This window comes from Talpa europaea (assembly GCF_964194135.1).
Source record: "Talpa europaea genome assembly, chromosome: X".
NCBI classification, from domain to species: Eukaryota; Metazoa; Chordata; class Mammalia; order Eulipotyphla; family Talpidae; genus Talpa; species Talpa europaea.
This window is the reverse complement of record NC_140081.1, coordinates 57,914,594-57,933,832: the sequence shown is the minus strand read 5'-3', so window position 1 is coordinate 57,933,832 and position 19,239 is coordinate 57,914,594. Positions and strand designations below refer to the sequence as shown.

General features: G+C 35.8%; 1 pseudogene across 1 annotated transcript; it reads right to left on the bottom strand.

The window, feature by feature from the left end:
* Positions 1-18,326: 18,326 nt before the first annotated feature.
* On the bottom strand, positions 18,327-18,929 carry LOC311186860 (deoxyuridine 5'-triphosphate nucleotidohydrolase-like; annotated as a pseudogene). Its single transcript has one exon. The product of its transcript is annotated as a deoxyuridine 5'-triphosphate nucleotidohydrolase-like (transcript).
* Positions 18,930-19,239: the final 310 nt, after the last annotated feature.

The following is a 19,239-nucleotide window of genomic DNA, read 5'->3' as shown; positions in this document are numbered from 1 at the left end:
AAAGAACAAATTATAAAACAAAAAGGGTACAATAATATTAATTTACAAGATCAGATTATTTCAACAGATCATGAGGGTTGGTGGGGATTAATGGTGACAGAAAGAAAATGAATCCTTGGGCCTCCCCAGTGGCGCAGCGGTTGAGTGCTGGGTTGCGAAGCTGTCCGCAGCCTCTGCAGCACCAGTTCGATCCCCGGCCACCGGGCAAGGGTCCCACATGGCGCGCAGACCTCTCCTGCCACCCGCTGCTCCTCTCAGCAGTGTATTTCGTCAGTCTGCCTTTTCTGCTCTCTGCTCTGACTCTGGTGAATTCTCTTGCCATCCCGTGCTTCTGACTGTACCCAGTGCTTGTTTAAATAAATAAATAAATAAATATTTAAAAAAAAATGAATCCTCTCACCATCCCCCCCCTGCACCTCTGGCCTACACCCCAGTTCTTGTATGCATAAATAAATATATATATATATATATATATATATAATCATTAGTGGAATAAATCCAGCAGTGCATTGGAGACGTCTTTGAATGTAGTTATATCATGTTAGTAACTTGAAATTGGGCACGTGGGGGTATTTATTTACACACCAAAATAAACAACTAGTAAAAACTCCACAAACACTACAATCACAGATTTTTGGAGGGTACCAATTAACTAAGAATACCACATAATAATACTATCATGCTTTGCTTCCATGTTATTTAAAAAGAGAAAGATAAAGAATAAGTGAAAGGAAAACTAGGGAAATAAGGCACAAACTTTAAAAGCAATGACATATTAAATCTGAACATCCAGGTATCAAATAGTGTACCAAAGTTAAGACCAAATATGCCATTTATCATGATAAATGTGAAAGGATTAAACCTTTTTAATACAAGACCAATATTCTAGGACTAAATCAAAGAAATATTAAAAATAAAGCAAAGAACAAAGCTATACCAGGCAAATGAAGATGAGCTGGGGAAAAAAAATGTTCCCAACTTCAATCCCAGGCCAAAGAGAATTAAAAGCAAAATTCATAAAACTACATTTAGAAGACTGACTTTATGGCTAAAGAAATGTTCAGGTTTCAAATAAGAGGATATCAAAATATATAATGCAAAATTTGTTAAATTGTAAGAGGAAGTTAACAAAAACAATCATCAGGAAAGATTCTAATACATCTCTCCTAATCTTCGACAAATTAAATAGTATGATAAAGAAGCACAGAAAAAGATTAATACTGTTATCAACTTGACACACACTTATACTACAGAAAATCTTTTTTTCAAATGTCTATGGAACACTTATTAAATTGGTCATAATTTAATCCACAGAGAATCTTACTTAAAATTGGAAATTGTGCAAACCACTTTCTTTGACAAGAATACATAAAACCTTATATTAATAGCAGAGTGATAAGCAGAAAAAATAAGATCATTAAGCAACTAGAAATTACTCTCCTAAATAATTATTGAATTTAAGAGAAAATCTAGTTAAATAACCATTGAGAAAATAGTAAAAATAATAATATCAGCCTTTATGTGGCCAAAACTACAGAGTAAATTTAATAGCTTTAAATGCATTTATTATTAAACAGGAAAGAATGAAGTTCAAAAAGATTTTAAAAAACCAACTTCTTTTCCCCTTAGAAAGGGACAGAATGAAAGAAAAGTAGAATAGAAAAATTGGAAAAATGAATTAAAACCAAAATCTATTAAATACAAATGTTTTATGATGAACAATAGGAGCTATATCTTCAAAGCAGCAATAAAATGTATTACAGGATGAGTCACTACAACAGGGGAAGGAGTGATAACCGAGGCCATGGGAACTGGCACCATTTTCCCTTTCATCCCCACTGCCTTGCTACACATATCTCAAATGTCTTGGGCTAAAACTCCCAGCATTCCAAGAACAGGACTTCCTAAATGGGGGCAACACTGAGAAGGAGGAAGGGGTGGGGTGGATATATCAGTGAGAATAAGAGTCACTTGGGGAAGCTACTCCTGGTCCTTGGTCTTAGCGACTTTATCGCTTTGGCAGATGAGCTTTTCAAAGACAATGGCAGCCGTCATCTTGACCTGGTGGTGGATTGTCAAGCTTATATGGTACATTGTGAATTCTGGGTCTTTGCTTCTCTCCCAGCCCTCTGAGTTCTTGCCAACTTGTTTGTTTTTCCCTGCCAGGAGGTGCCTTGAACTCATTCTCCTGGCAGCTCAGCTCTGAGTCCTGCCTGATCAACTGGATGTTTGCCTATGAGGAGATAGGTGATTTCAGAGTTTGATTTGGAGTCTATTATTTGAAATCTTTTCTCTTCTTTGTCTCATTACGCCTTTTGAACTTTCCGCCAATTAAAAAGTCGTTGAGGGGCCTCCCTGGTGGCACAAGGGGTTAAGCACTGCACCATGAGGCTGTTGTGGCCTCTGCAGCACGAGTTCAATCCCCAGCCGGCCAGGGAGCCACCCACATGGTGCAGCAGACATCTCCTGTCTCGCCCGCTGCTCCCCTCTCAGCAGTGTATTTCAGTCAGTCTGCCTGTTCTGTTCCCCACTCTGTCTCTGGTAAGTCCTCTCACCCCCTGCATCTCTGGCCTATACCCCAGCTCTTGTATGCATAAATAAATAAATCTTTAAAAAATAAGTCTATGAGAACACGAAAAGTCTATTTTGTTTGCCTTTATGCACATGGGTGGCATGAACCCTTACAATGGGTGATAAGAGTCTTTAATAGTTTGTGGTCCCTGGACACCCCTCAGTTTCATCCAGTATCAAGTTTTGCTTCACTGACTGTTAATGAGCATCCTGGTAACGAATGGACAAACTTTTAGCAAGGCCAAATAAGAAAAAAAGAAAAAGAAGAGAAAGCACACATGTGCAACAGTAGAAAGTCAAGAAGTGTTATAACTACAAATAGAGACAAACTTTTTCAAAATTAACTATTACAAAAATCTGAAAATCTCAATGCAATGGAAGAGTATTTGGGGCAATGCTAATTATTAAAATCAACCCAAGTACAAGCAGAAAACTTGATTACAATTAAGATTTTTCACAGAAAACTTCTTATAAAAAAAAAAAACCACTTCCCAGGGTTGGGGTCAAAATAAGGGGGTTGCAATTATATGGGGAATATAAAAAATAAAATTTAAATAAAATGTGAAAAAAAATAAAAAAACTTCCCAAAATAATAATAATTTATTTCAGTCATCCAAATAGCAGATAATTAAGAAAGAATGCTTCCCGAATTATTTTGCAAAGCTAGTTTAAATCTGTTCCCAAATTTGACACCAAAAAAATTACAGAACAATTGTCCAATATCAATTGTAAATATTGGTGGTGAAGGTGCTCAAAATAGACCACCACAAGATTTTCAGAGCTGGTCACCTCAAGGCACCCCATTCTCACTGCAGATTATTTGATTTGAGGCCCTGGAAGCTAAGGAGAATGGCTTGCCCTCCTCCAAATCCATGAATGAACATTATCCAGATACAGGGTTTTCCATAGAAATGTTTCCCTCTATCTGAGAAACCTATCTTTATTTTTAGAGTAAACATGAAGTTATCGCTTCCTCTTTCCTTGGCTCCTCAGGGTTCTATCCCATTTCTTAGGATTTAAACCCTGCTCTCCAGAACTGAGATTAAGATCTGCATAATTCAAATAGATTGCCTATGCTCTTATTATTAAATTGAACTTTTCCCCCCTGCCAATCTGTCTGATGTTGTTTTGATATGCTTGACCAAACCAAAAAGGAACACAGAGGGGTGGGGGAATTTTCCCCCATGTATCGACAGTGCAAAAATCCTAAATGACAATGCAAATTGAATCCAGTAACATATTCAAAGAATGATAATTGATGATTAAGTAAATTTTATACTATTAATGCCTCAATGACTCAAAATTAGGAAAATAATTTGCCAGAGGTCAATGGAGAAAATTATTTCAATGCATGCATGCATATCTTGGTGTGGGGGTGGGGATTTGACAGACAGGAATCTAAAGAATCCTCTGTTAACAGAAATAGCCAATTTTCTCATATGATAAAATTTAACACATCAACACTATCATTATATTTAATGAAAAAATGCTGAAATCATTCCCATTAAGCCTCCCTGGTGGTGCAAGGGGTTAAGACACAACCTATGAATAAATCCACAGCCACTGCAGTGCAAGTTCAATCCCTGGCAGGCCAGGGAGCTACCCACATGGCACAGCAGAACTCTCCTGACTTGCCCGCTGATCCCCTCAGTAGTATATTTCAGTTAATCTGCATGTTTTGCTATTATCTCTATTATTTAATATCACATGGACTTGTTTGGCAATAAGTTCATAAACTATAAATATGCAAACATAATATAAATTTAAAACTTGGAAAATTTCATTATTTTTAATGGTGTAATTCTCTATCTGGAACCTCCCCCCCCAGACAACAAAGTGCAAAACTATAATATTTATATACTAACTATATTTCAACAATTACCCATTTGATAATAAAATGGAAAAGATATTCACCAGACTAACAAAATATAAAATAAAAAATAGTAGAGTTTATACAACACATGCACAACAAAATGTAGATAACTATGAAACTCCATTAAAACATAAAAGATTTTAATCAATTGAGGAAATGTTAGGAATCTTTTCTTTATGGAGAGATCCATCTATATATACAACACACTCTCGATAGTATGTATTCCTACTAAGTTCTAGAGTATATTCTAGGTGCTGGGGATAATCTGGACAGACAAAATCCCTAACCTCACAGAGTTTATATTTTGGTAATGTAGAGAGAAAATTAGCACACAACAAATATCATGGCAGCTGGTGACAAGGGTTATGAAGAAAATTAAGCAAGGGTAGAGCAAGGGAAGAGGCAGAGTAATTTTGGAAGGGGTGGTCAGAGAAAATGCTCAACATGTCTAAAAGAATGTTTTCAATAAGAAATAAAGATGCTAAGTGATAAACATTGTATCATTTAACTGGTAGTACTCATTCTTTCTTAATGTTACATAAAACGATGCATCTTTCTGGTCTCTCTTGTGGCACAGGGGGTTGAGACACAAGCTATGGAGCTGTCCACAGCCACTGCAGCATGAGTTCGATCCCTGGCCAGACAGGGAGCAACCCACATGGTGCAGCAGACCTCTCCTGTTTCGCCTGCTGCTCCCCACAGCAGTGTACTTTCGTCAATCTGCCTGTTGTGCTCCCTGCTCTGTCTCTGGTGAATCTTCTCATCCCCTACAACTCTGGCTTGTACCCCAGTTCTTGTATGAATAAATGGAGAAACCTTTCAAAAAATAAAAACAAAACAAAAAACGATGCATCTTTCAAGGAAAGGCATTTTAAGATTTAATGAAATATATCATTATGTCTTACCTTACAGGAAAATAAGAGCCTTCTTCCAAAAAATGGGCATATTATACCATTTTTATAAAACAAATGATGACACCATGCTGTCATATATAATAATAGTTAACATTTTTTATCACACATGGTATGTGCCAAAACACTCTTAAAAAAATTACAGGTGTTAAATCAATTAGTAGGTATTTTTTTTAAGATTTATTTATTTATGCATACAAGAACTTGGGTACAGGCCAGAGGTGCTGGTGATGAGAGGATTCACCAGAGACAGAGTCGGGAAGAGAACAGGCAAATTGACTGAAATACACTGCTGAGGGGAGCAGCAGGCGAGTCAGAAGAGGTCTGCTGTGCCATGTGGGTAGCTCCCTGCCCGGGGATTGAACTCATGCTGCAGTGGTTGTGGATTTCTTCATAGGTTGCATCTTAACCCCTTGCGCCACCAGGGAGGCCCTAGGTATTATTTTTGATGCCCACTTCAAAATGAGAAAATCGAGAGATATGGAGGTAAAATCACTTTTGCAAATTCGCATAGCTAAGAAATGGTCAAAATACTATTTAAACGCAGACATGTTCTTAAATGTTCTCTTTCTTCCTCCCCTTTCCTGTCCCCCTCCACCATACGTAAACCCCCATACACATTCAGCTTCCCTTTTTTATCCATTTCATATTGTGCTTGATTATATGACCATGCATGGAGAATTCTCTGTAAGGATACATGCTAACTTATTAACACAGTTTATGGGACTGAAGTTAATAAAAAAGAATTATAAGCAAAATGAGAGAGAAGAATAAAAGAGGAAAACTTCATTAAAATTCCAGTTATGAATGATAGTTATGTTCATTCCTTAAATAAACTTGAATGTGTCTATGTGTATCAAATAAAAGAAAATTAACCTAAACTTATAGTACTCAAAATAGATACAAATGTCAACATATATACTAGAACTTTACTCGTCATCAAAATATCAAATTAAAAGGTTGACAGTATATGATATTTGCCAATCAGATTTGCAAAGATGACAAGGTGAAATACACAATGCTATTAGTAAAGCAAGGAAGTGGGGACCCTTATGTGCTGTGAGTGATCATTTATTTGGTCCACCTTATTTGGAGGGAAATTATGATATAATATTAAGATGTTGTATTCCATAATTTTACTTGTAGGGATTCTCCATAAGGTAATAAGCACAGTTTACGATAAATACTACTGTTAAATTTATTTAAAGCAGTTTTACCTATCATTTCATTTATGAACACGGTTGTTTGTATTCTGATCACAGGACACACAGTTAATTGCTCATTATTACAGCACAGAAGGAAGAGGAAGAAAAGGAAGAGGAGGCTCAAGAATGGCAGACTTTTTTGACAAACTCTCTTTCACAGTTTAATATCACATTTAACAATTAAGCGTCAACAGTTATAGAGTGTCATCGTACTCCTGTTATGAATTTTAAGTGTTTTATAAGTATTAACTCATTTAAACCTTACAAAAACCTTTTTTTTTTTTTTTTCAGAAACTGAGGCACAGAGAGTTTAAGAAACTTGAGCAAGGTCACTTAGCTAGTAAGGGGTAGAGGTTGAATCTGTGCCCAGGTAGTTTGGTTCCAAAGTCTGGGTTGTTAATTCCCATATTTATGCCCCTATCATAAACAATCAAAACAATAAACAAAACAATAAAATCAGAGCCAATAATGTAACCATACAGTACAATTGGACATTGTATGAAAGTACAATTTAGTAAAATGATCTGAAATAGTGTCTGTGGAGTTTGGGCAGTATGTGAAGTTATGAGTAACAATCTGGTTTTCCTCCACTTTTCAGTGGATAGCTAGTAACGATAGATAATTCAGATGTGTTGTTATCACATGTTATCAACATCCTGTCCTGCCTTGGACATAGATCTGCTTTCCTTTGCTCCCAGGTCTGCATCAGTGGAATCATACTCTGCTAAATATTACGGCAGAGTTATCTACCTTTTTCTCTCTAGAAAATGCAAAACCCGAAGCAAACCACTCTCCCAAACTAAAAGACATGTTTTTGTCTTTTGTTTATTTGTTGAACTGAAAATGCTTTAGTCAATATGATGATTTAGATGAAATAAATTATGTAAGTATTTTAATCTGCTGTGCTGCCATAGCAAAATACCATAGACTAGGTAGCATCAACAATATAACTTTGTTTTCTCACATTTCTGGAGGCTAAGAAGTCCAAGGTCAATATGTCAGCAAGTTTGGATTTACCTGAGGCCTTTCTCTTTGGCATGCAGATGGTTGTCTTCTTCATGTGTCTTAATGTGGCCTTTTCTCTGTGCATCTACATCCCTGGTGCCCCTTCCTTTTCTAATAAGGGCTTCAATCCATTGGAATAGGGCCCCGTTTTTAGGACCTCATTTAACCATAATTATCTCCCTAAAGTCTCTATCTCTAAATATACACTTATATTGGACATTAGTGCTTTCACACAAGAATTTGGGAAAGATACAATTTAATTCAAAATAATCACTATCATTATTTTTTTTGACTTGGCTGTTTGAGTGAAACATTGGATTTTTTACAACCTTTTATGCATCTTTAAGCATTCTGTTCCATTTTTAGAACATGTTCTCCATATTAAATGTTTATTTTAATTAGTTTTCGATTGTTCCTTCTGTGGGTTTTTTTGTGAGTGTGTGGAAGGGAAAAGTTGGAACAAGCTAACTGTCCAAGGAAAATTTAATTTTAATGTTATATTTTCTTATTGCAAAAACAATACATGTTTATTGCATATATATATATATATATATATATATATATATATATATACTCAGAGAGTGTTCATTATCTTCTCCATCTCCATCCAGAGATAATGACTGTTAGCACCTCGATATATGACTTTCAGATTCTGTCTAAAATTTTTCTTAGCATTTTATATAAAATGGGATATTACTATGTTTTCTATTTATATTATGAGTGACCTTATGATGTATTGAAATAGTCATCAATTATTTAGACATTTAGATCAAACACTACTATTAATATTATTAATAATAACACTAATACCAATATCAAAACCATTTGTAATTATCTCCTAGGGTTGATGTGAGGATTGAATGAAATACTGATTGCAGAAACACATTCAACGTAATTCCTGACCCATATTAAATAGTCAATGCTTTTATAACTTTTCAGTCTATCCAAACTTTTGTTTCCAACATTCTCCCTTATTTTTCTCCCACTTCTCCTTCACCTTTCACAATAAAATATAAAACACTGAGCATGTCTTTCAAGGAATTTCCCAATTTTGCAACAGCCAAATAGATGATCTTTCAAGGATCCCTCCCTGGCTATTCTAAGACTAAGTTAGACTTTCCTTTCATGAACTCCCACAGTGTTTTTGATGCCCCATCAGAGTACTTACCACTCATTCTTAATGCTTGTTTAATGATCTTCTTTGCTAGATCAGAAACATCCTCATTATATAGCTTGTTCATACTCTCAGCATGTAGTACATACCTGGTATATTGTCGCCTTTTACTCTGCTGCACTTCTAAGCATGGACATTTCTTCTCTCTCTTTGCAATGGGTTTACTAACTGCTCTACTGATTTCCTCGGACTGTTGAGAGGACCAGGTGGGGCAAAGCATATGAAATATATAATGTCTATAAAGTACTTTAAATAATAAAAAGCATTTAAATAATTTGTATATAACCTTGGACAAGGTTAATAAATCTTAATAATTCAGGAAATTGTGAATGTGTTTTAATGGGCAAATGTTAATGTGCATACTCCTCCAATATTTAGTAATTATATAAAAAAGGTAAGAGACATTTCTAGCAGTTAAGATCTTTATAGTGTATTTCAATACATGATAAATTCATGAACATTTGTTATCTGCTAGAACAGTTGTATATCTTAAAAACTCATCATCATAAGCATTGTCTGGATTTTCACAGAATTAATCCTGAATAATTAATGAATATAAAAGAGTTAGACATGTACTGCTGCATGCTAATCATTTGTTTTAATGTCTATTAGAAAATAATAGTCTCTTTGGCCTGCTATCTTGGAATATGTATTGTATAGTTAACTTTTAATTTACAAATACAAAATGTCTTTAATTACTAAGCGAATATATTGAGCTAGGGATCAATGTCATTGTGAAAGTTATGGGTTGTAGAGGATATAGAAATACTTCAACAGTATTATTAACTGTATTGGGCTAGTTCTTGCAAATATATGTTTAGTTCAGAGATCAATATTTACATAATGTTTTCATATTTCCTCAAAAATGGCATGATACCTTAAATTTTCATCATCACTTAGGACTTATATCAAATACAAGACTTAAATATTTTAGGCAGAAAGAATACAAATTTAATACAATCATAATTGAAGGAACAAGTAGCATTCTTTCATACTTTACAGGTTTCTAAATCCATATAAGTCTTGATTACTTCTAAGGATCTTGCTGTAATTTCATCTCAATCATGACTTGTTGGTATTTGTTCAAGCTTCATCCATAAAGTAAAGGTGAAAGTCCATGCAATACTAAATGAAAATTGTTAAAATATGTAGACTGCCTCTATCAATTTAGCAAAGAAAAGGAATTTCCAGATTGAAGGATAAGAAAAATAACTTATTTATTTAGCTTTGAATTTGTTAGGATTTAACTCCACTTGCAAAGAGGACAAACATCTTTTGTAGGTGAATTCCTTTATTAGACAGTTAAAAGATTGTTTATTTGGACTAGGAGAATATTTCCTAGGCACTGCTGTGAGTTCATCAGGGTCTATTTTTTTCCTCTGGTGATAAAATCCTTTGTTTGACAAGCCTGAACTGAAAGTTTGTGAAACTTGTCCTTTTTTGTTGTTCATCTACCCCCATGGCTTAGAAGAATAAGGATTGGTCTTTTTCCTTTCATCCAAGTAACAATGAAAACTATGTACATTGTGAATTTAGTGGTAAAAGCACTGGACTATGAGTCAGATGATTGAATTTAGAACCTCTTTGTAACTGATTAGCATTGTGAATTTAGAAAGATCTATATTCTAAATGAATCTTGAATTTGTATTTAAATCTATAAGAGGTGATAATGCTCACCTCAGAGGTTGTTGAGAGGATTAAATAAAGTATTGTGTGTATGAGTACTTTATAAACCATGGAATATTACATGACTATAAGAAGTTATTTTATGGAAGCTTTTATTTCACTAATGAGTAAATGAAAATATTGGTTCACTTTGTTCATAGAAGAGTAGACCTTGCATTTTGTTTTATCCTATTCATTTCTAAAGGTACCAAAATAATTTTAATGGACCAATTACTTTTTAAAAAAATCCAATGTCTAGGCAAAATGTGCTATTTCTATTTTCTTTGAGTGATCCACTTTAATTTCATTAAATGCTTGTTGTTATTTTTGTTTTCATTTTTATGTATTTGTTTTTCTACTTACTTTTTAATTAAGTACTATTTTCTTACACTCTTGGTGGGGGTGAGGTTTGTGGATGTAAACTACCTAAGATTCTTTTTGTCTGGGGAGGTCTTTATTTCTCCTTCATACCTGAAGGAGAACTTTGCAAGATAAATTATTCTTGGCTGGCAGATTTTATCTTGAGTATTTTGAATATGTTGCTGCATTCTTTTTTTGACTATAGTGTTTCTTCAGAGAAGTCTGATGTTAGCCTACTCAGGGTTCCTTTATAGATTATCTGTTTTTTCTCCCTCATCAACTTCATAATTTTTTTCTTCGTCTTGGATTCTTAGAAGTTTTACTACTATATGTTTTGCTAGGTCTCCTTTCATTTAGGTAGCTTGGGGTTCTTTTATCTTCCTGTATATGTATATTCAATTGAAATTTCCTTCTTGACATTTGGGAAATTTTCTTCCATTATCTCCTCAAATAATTTTTTAGTGCCCTTCTTTCTCTCTTTTCCTGGGATGGCAATGATTCTTATATGTCATTTTCTCGTGTCAGATAACTCTTGAAGTGTTGCTTCATTTTTGCCCCCGTTGTATGTCTCTTCTTCTATTTTGATCCATTTCCCTATTTGCATTTTTTACTTCACAGATTTGATCTTCCATTTAGTTTATTCTACTTCCTCAGCTTTCTCCTGAATTTTTCATATCATCCGTTGATCTTTCTACACCCAGAAATTCCATTATGTTCTTATTTAAAGTATCCATTCGGATCTTATGCTCATTGATTGTGTTTCTCATAGTATTCATTTGCTTTTCTGAGTTTTCCTTCATACCTCTGAAATGTTTTTCCTGAGTTCTCTTTGTATTGTTCAAATTCTTTAGTTTTCTTGGGCCTCCCCGGTGGCGCAGCGGTTGAGCGCTGGGTTGCGAGGCTGCCCACGGCCTCTGTGGCGCCAGTTTGATCCCCCGCCTGGGGTCCCCGGCCTCAGGAGGAGGGTCCCATGCGCAGACCTCTCCTGCAGCCCGCTGCTCCCCTCAGCGGTGTACTTCAGTCCTCTGCCTGCTCTGCTTCCCGCCCTGGCTCTGGTGAATTATCTCACCCTCCCGCGCTTCGCTTCTGACTGTGCCCAGTGCATGCACAAACAAAAACAAACAAACAAATAAATAAAACATGCCTCTATTAAAAAAAAAATTCTTTAGTTTTCTTAATTATAGCCATTTTGAATTCTGCATCTGTTGTGAAAAAAAAAATACTTCTTTGCTTCATGTTGTAGTTCTGAGATCTGTTTGCTCTCTGTGCTGTATTTCTGCCCTGAGGACTGCCTTGACCTTTTGTATTTTTCTTTCTCCCCATTGTTTGCTTTGGGCTTACTCTATTGTCTTTGGGGCTTTGGATGTGTGTGAGTCCTTCTCTCCCATTGTTCTGAGCACTTTCTGTTCTGTGGCCTCATGGGTTCTGGGTTGGTGCTTGGCTCTCTCTGGAAGCTCCTCAGGGCCAGGTTCCAGTTAGTGGAGTGTCTGGGCCTGGGGTGTGTATGGCTGGGGGCACAGGCCACTGAAGAGCTCACTCTGAAGCACCTATGATCAGGGTTCTGGTTGGTGGAGTGTGTGGCCAGGTATGCAGGCTGCTGGCAAGCTCACCCCAAAGCTCCCTGAGGCCATGTTCCAGTCGATGGGGCATCAATACCTATGCAGGGCTAGAATGTGCTATTTCTACACCAGTGAAAAAATGAGCTAATAATGAATTTTAGATGATCTGTATTTTAATATTTTAAAAGAATAGCTTGATTTTGTGATGTTAGTGTTTTTAAATTTTTACATTGCATTTTTATATTTTCTTTTACTTAATATCGGATAATTTTGATATATTTTCATTGTATATCACAATGTATGTTAATTCCTAGGTATTGATTTTTGCAAATGTGAATTTATTTTTCTTTTTCAAGATATAAAATACCACTTTCAACATGCAATATCTGGTGTTACTGATGTGTCTTTCCAGGAATCAAATCCACTGTTTTAGCTAGTTAAAGCACTGAGTCATGAATAGAACTGTTATGAAAAAGTAATCAGACATGGACAACTTAAATTACATTAATTGGACATTTTGATAAATATGACAAAATTAGATTAATCCATTATAGAGTTCTTATTGTTAATGCAAAAATTGTGTAATGATGTAGCAAGAACAACCACCTTTATATTTTTCAATATAAAAATTCAAAGATAAATGTTCTTTTTTAAATTACTAATAGATGTTTTTAAAAATATACATATATGTAGTAATCATTGTCAGACTAATATGAGATATTAAATAGTAGATCCAATTTTCCTTCCTTTATAAATTTTTCTTTTCTATTTCTGTCAGTTTTGAAAACATAATACACAGGAAGAGCAATCTCATTTCAAACAGATTTCCTAAGAGTGAGGTCTTAGGAAAGGGTCCAAAATTAGTATAGACATTTGCTCAACTTCCATACGTGTAATGAAACAAGCCAGGATATTCAATGAGCCCTAGGTGGCTGGGGTCATTTCACTGAAGCCATTAAAGCTGGCATCTTATTGCTTGCACCTGCTGGGTTTCCAAAGATATGTAAAAGGGAAGTGGGCAGAATGGCAAGGTGCCACAGCTTGTACTTGGAGATCTATATTTAGGCACCCAAGCCACCATTGTGCCTAAAAGCAAATTTTCTTTAATAACTAAGTATCACAGAAGTAGCTGTATGCTCCATGCTTCTCAGTGGGCTGTAGAAGATTAGTTATTAGTATTGGCATATCTAATTATATGGAATAAGGCCTGCTTTAGTACAATGTCTGGTATTTAAGAATAGACACTGACGATTGTCTATATTTATAACAGCTATCTATGGACAGATATTTCCAATAATACTAATATAGATTTATTGCATGATTAATTTTTGTGTTCCATAATATTTAGATAATAGTAAAACATAAATCCATTCTACCTTTTAAATGCCAATGTAGCTAGAGTAGAAAACAAAAACAAATGACAAAAATGAAAATTATGAAGCCTTCACTCAATTCCAAAATAGTTACTACAGCAACTTAAACATAATGAAAGTAGTGTAAAATGATAATTTCAAATGTCATATTAATCTCTTGAAGTATGGAGAGGAAGTTGTTTTGATACTTGAAAGAGACTAGGTTGCTGTAGAAGTATCTAAATGACTAATTTTTGTCTCATCTCTTTTCTCTTATTAATGAATGTGGAAACCTAGGCAATAACTGTTAGACAAAAACTGTTAGTTTTGCTTGTATTAATCTCCCTAAGACTGATGACAATCACTTTATACAAGCAATTCTTAATTACTTGTGGGAGTAGAGAGCAGATTGCATGAAAAAGTACATTTACAAATGACCTACAGGGTCTAATTTTGATGTTTATTTTCTACTTTCTCCATCTCCAAAATAGACTTGCAGACATAATACAAAATATTTTATTAAAGAGGGAAAGAGGAAGAAAATCCAGAGTGTAGTGTGAGTATGGAAATGCCCATTTAGTAAATCCCTTATTAAAACTACTATCGTTGTTTGTATTGAGGTCACATTAAAACTGTTAAAGTGACCCCCAACAAATGTGGATTCAGGGACCCTCTAAGAAAATGAATTCACTAGAGTATCAGATAAACCAGGAAAGGTTTTTATTTTATTTTTTTTAAATAATAAATTTTATTTTTATATTCCCCATACAATTGCAACCCCCCCATTCTGACCCCAATCCCTCCCCTCCTGCCTCCCACCCCCCCAAAAGTGTCTCTGGTTCATAGTTTTTTGTTGATTTTGATTTTCACTTCCTTATAGTTATTCATTTTCCTGGTCCCTTATTTAAGTTTTCTAGATTCCTGCTATGAGTGAGACCATCCGGTATTTTTCTTTTTCTTTCTGGCTTATTTTGCTGAGCATGATCCCTTCCAGCGCCATCCATGTTGCTGCAAATTGCATGTGTTTATCTTTTTTGAATGCTGACTAATATTCCATGGTATATATGTACCACATCTTCTTGATCCAGTCATCTATTTTTGGGCATTTGGGCTGTTTCCAAAGCTTAGCTATTGTAAACAGTGCTGCTATAAACATAGGGGTGCAGGTGTTCTTTGGAATGGATGTTTCTGTGTCCTTTGGGTAAATACCTAGGAGTGGAATTGCTGGATCATATGGAAGCTCTATGTTTAGTAGGTCCAGAAATCTCCACACAGCTCTCCATAGTGGTTGGACCAGTTTGCACTCCCACCAACAGTGCAGGAGAGTTCCTTTTTCTCCACACCCTCGCCAACATTTGTTGTTGCTAGTTTTTTTAATATGTGCCATTCTCACTGGTGTAAGATGGTATCTCATGGTAGTTTTGATTTGCATTTCCCTGATTACAAGTGATGTTGAACATTTTTTCATATGCCTGTTGGCCATTTGCATTTAGGAAAGGTTTTTATTAACTGATGCACAGGGGGTCCAGTGCTGGAAGAAGAAAATTTTAGCCTGGATCCCTGAAGGGAGCTAGAAAGAGGGTTTTCAGGGGTAGGTTTGCCAAAGAGTGGCAGAGGGGAGCAATTTCATAGCATGTTCTGGGTGAACACACAGGGGAACACACAGGCATACTCCTTCGTAAGTCACATGTTTCATCAGCATCTACCAACTACACATGTGAAGCTCTTGACCTTCCCCATCCATGAAATTTTATAATGATCATTAGTGAGGATATAGCAACTTTTGTCTAGGCACAACACCTTTGGTCAATCTGGTGGGTCAAGTTGTTTGAAACAGTCTAGCCAGTCTGTGATTTGGTACCTGTTCAACTAGGATGTTGTAAAACTCATCCTTGAGATTCAATTTATCTGTTCAAACATGATATTAGGGAACTTTAATCCTACCGGCTTGCATTTTCATTTACCTAGGTTATCTCAAAATTTCCTAAATTTAATACTGAAATAGTCATTGTCAGACTGGTGTTATATCTTTCTGGTTCTGAAACTGGAGATACAACTTATTAGTCAGATAGTGGGTGACAGAGAATCTAAGTATAAGCAACATTTTTAAAGAGAGAAACCTCAAAAATCAGTGCCTCTGTAAAGTCCTCTGACTCCCTTAAACAGGGGTAAGTCACTCTTTATGCACATACAAGCAACGTTCCTTCTATCTTTCATCCCTCCCTCTCCTTCTTCTCTCCATTTCTTCCTCTATTCCTTCTACAGATGTTTAAGAAAATTCTATGTGCCAATCCCTGTGCTAGATACGGGAGAGATACTAGCGAACAATACTGATGTAGTCCTGCCTTCATAGAATTTATAGTCTAGGCTAGTGGGGAATATAAAACAATTATAAGAACATATTTTTAATTATAACTGAAATTAGTTTAAAATGGAAAAGTCTAAGGGGCACTGAAAACACATGAAAGGAAGGTTTTCTGAGGAAATTATATTTATATTGACTGCTTTAGGGTGAAGAGGACTCAATCAGCTAATGGGTGCAATGAAAAATAATTTAGGAGGAGGAAATAACAAGTGAAAAATCCCTGAGATGAAAAAAGAACTTAGTGTATTTGAGGTATAGAGTCCCATGAGGTTGGAACATTATGACAAAGAGGAGATTAGAAAGATAATCAAGGAGTGCGTAAATCATTTGGTATTAGTGTTTTCATAACCTTTGGGTAGATACAAGAAGTGGTATTGCTGGATCATATGGTATTTTCATTTTTTAGTTTTCTGGTGTTTGTAGCAACATTATTCACAATAGTTAAGACACAAAACCAACCTAAATGTCCATCTACGGATGACTGGATAAAGAAATTGTGGTAGGTAAACTTAATGGATTACTGTTCAACTCTTAAGAAAAGATGAAATAGTGCTGTTTAGTAAAATATGGATGGATCTTTTTTAATTAATTAATTAATACAAGAACTGGGGTACAGTCAGAAGCGCAGGAGGGTGAGAGAATTCATCAGAGCCAGAGCCGAGAACAGAACAGGCAGACAGACGAAATACACTGCTGAGGGGAGCAGCAGGCGCGGCAGGTGAGGTCTGCGCGGCAGGTAAGGTCTGCGCGCCATGTGGGATCCTCGCCGGCCAGCCTGGGATATAACCGGTGCTGCAGAGGCTGCAGGCAGCTTCGCAGCCCAGCGCTCAACCGCTGCACCACTGCGGATGCCTAATATGGATGCATCTTGAGGTGATTATTCTAAGTGAATTAGGCCAGAAAGTGAAAGGTGGATGTCTTTACTCATTTGAGGAATATAAATAACCAAATAAAACAAACTAGCAAAGCACAGCAAAAAAAAAAAAAATTAGACTCTATAAAAAATATAGTAGTTATTAGAAAGTATGGGGACTTATGAAGGTGTGAAGTTGTGTTCCCAAAATTGTATGGTTATGTGAATGATTGGCACCAATAGCATTTGAGACAAATATAGAAAAAAAGAAGGTAAACAAGGATCTTAGAGGCAATAGTATATTGTTTGAACATTTTTTGTGTGTTTTCCCCATTCTTTTGTGAGTGTATGTGTACCTGATCATGGAAACCTTTTTCCCTTTTCATTTTTACATCCTCCATATCTATTATGGTACTCAGCATATAGTGAGCGCTAAATAAATGCCTGTTGAATTAGCACAATGTTCCCTTCAATATTGTAAGAACACAGAAAACAGTGTAAGGTTGTTATGTATCTATTATCTTTCCTATTGTATCTGTCAAGCCACATTTATTAAAATAACAGATAGCTTTTTCTACAAGCAAGGAGAAGGAGAGGGGCAGGATAGTGAAATAGTGAATTGTTCAATGGTACTAGGAGCAAACCAGCCTTTCAAGGAAAATAGTTGTATCTGTAGTTAAAATCTATACCACAGGAAAGCCTGAAAATGAAAGAAGTTCATCCAAACTTTTGAAACCAAAACAAATAAAACTTAGTGATTCCTAACTCTTGTGAAATTCACGTAGGGTAGAGAGAAAAAAAATATATGTGTAACTGTCAAGAAATTAAGATCATATGCCACTTATATATTTTAACTTCTTTAAACTTTACTATAATTATATTTTAATGTGGTAATTGGAAACCTATAAGATTAGATTTTCCAATAAAATGTGAAACAATTGCAATAAATATAATTAAACATCCCATGTTTAGGACACCAATAGCAGTATAATAGTACTCCTGTTACACACACACTATCTTACCTCCATTTGCAGCTCAGCTTCCAAGGATAAGACTAATGCTTTAGAAATTCTATCCTTGCAAAGTTATGTGTATGAAGAAATTTCAAACCCCCCTTTGAATTCCTGTAATTGTTACTTTCTCTCATGTTCATTTGATAGAAGAGAATTGTCATACGTTGAACTATTTCAAGTATCCTGTCTCCTTAGCTAGATTATAAATCCTTCAAGGGAAAAGTTTTACACTTTATATCTCCCACTATTTTTTGAGTAGGTGGTGCTAATTCACGGTTTTGTTTTTTAAAGAAACTTTTTATTAGGTGATGACAAGTTTATACAACAATCAGATACAGAAAAACACAAGAAAGTAAGTTTCTGTGTGATTCCAATAGAGGAACCCTTTCCGTGATCACAAGAGAACCAGATATTTTTAGAAGTTAAAGTTACTGAGTTTACAGAACAGCAAAACACCAAAAACACTTTCAGGAAAAACTTTATTTTTAACAAAGAAGTAATTTTGCCATTTTCTATTCTTGGCATAAATTAATTCTTTCCAGTGGAATCAAAGCCTCCTGCACCCCTCTCAGTGTCCTCCAAAATTTGAACTTCTTCTATTTCTGGATAAAAAATTCTTTCACAAATGAGCTGTGCAATTCGATCACCCTTTTTGACTTCAAACTTTTCTTTGCCAAAATTAAGCAGTACAACACCAACATTTCCACTATAATCTTCATCTATGACACCAGCTCCTACATCTATGAAGTGTTTTGCAGCCAAGCCAGAACGTGGAGCTACTCTTCCATAACATCCAGAAGGAAGAGCTATCTGAATGTCAGTTTTCACAAGGGCTTTCTCCATAGGTGGTACTGTATAATCATACGCACTATACAGGTCATAGCCCGCGGCTCGTGCCGACCCCTTGGTGGGGGCGGTGGCGTGTTAGGAGAGCCAGACAAAGCGGAGGCGCGACGGGCCCTCCTCCATGTACCAGGACCGCTTGCTGGGGGAAACGGCGAGGGCCTCTTCGGAGCAGGGCATGGCGGTGCACGGGGGCCGTGGTGCAGCAGGGAGAGCAAGGTGAGCAGTAATTCACGGTTTTAGAGCAATGTGCAAAGCACATAGACTGTAAGTCATTTTGCTGCTGCTTGTAATAACTGAAAATAATGAAACAGTGACTGGAAAATATGACTCTCTGATCTTACATGGATGTAAGACCTGAAACCACAAAATACATAGAAGAAAATATAGGCTAAACTTTCCATGTCATAAACATCAGGAACATCTTTGAGGATTCTTCCCCAGCACAAGGAAAGCAAAGGAGAATATAAACAATTATTATAGATCAAAC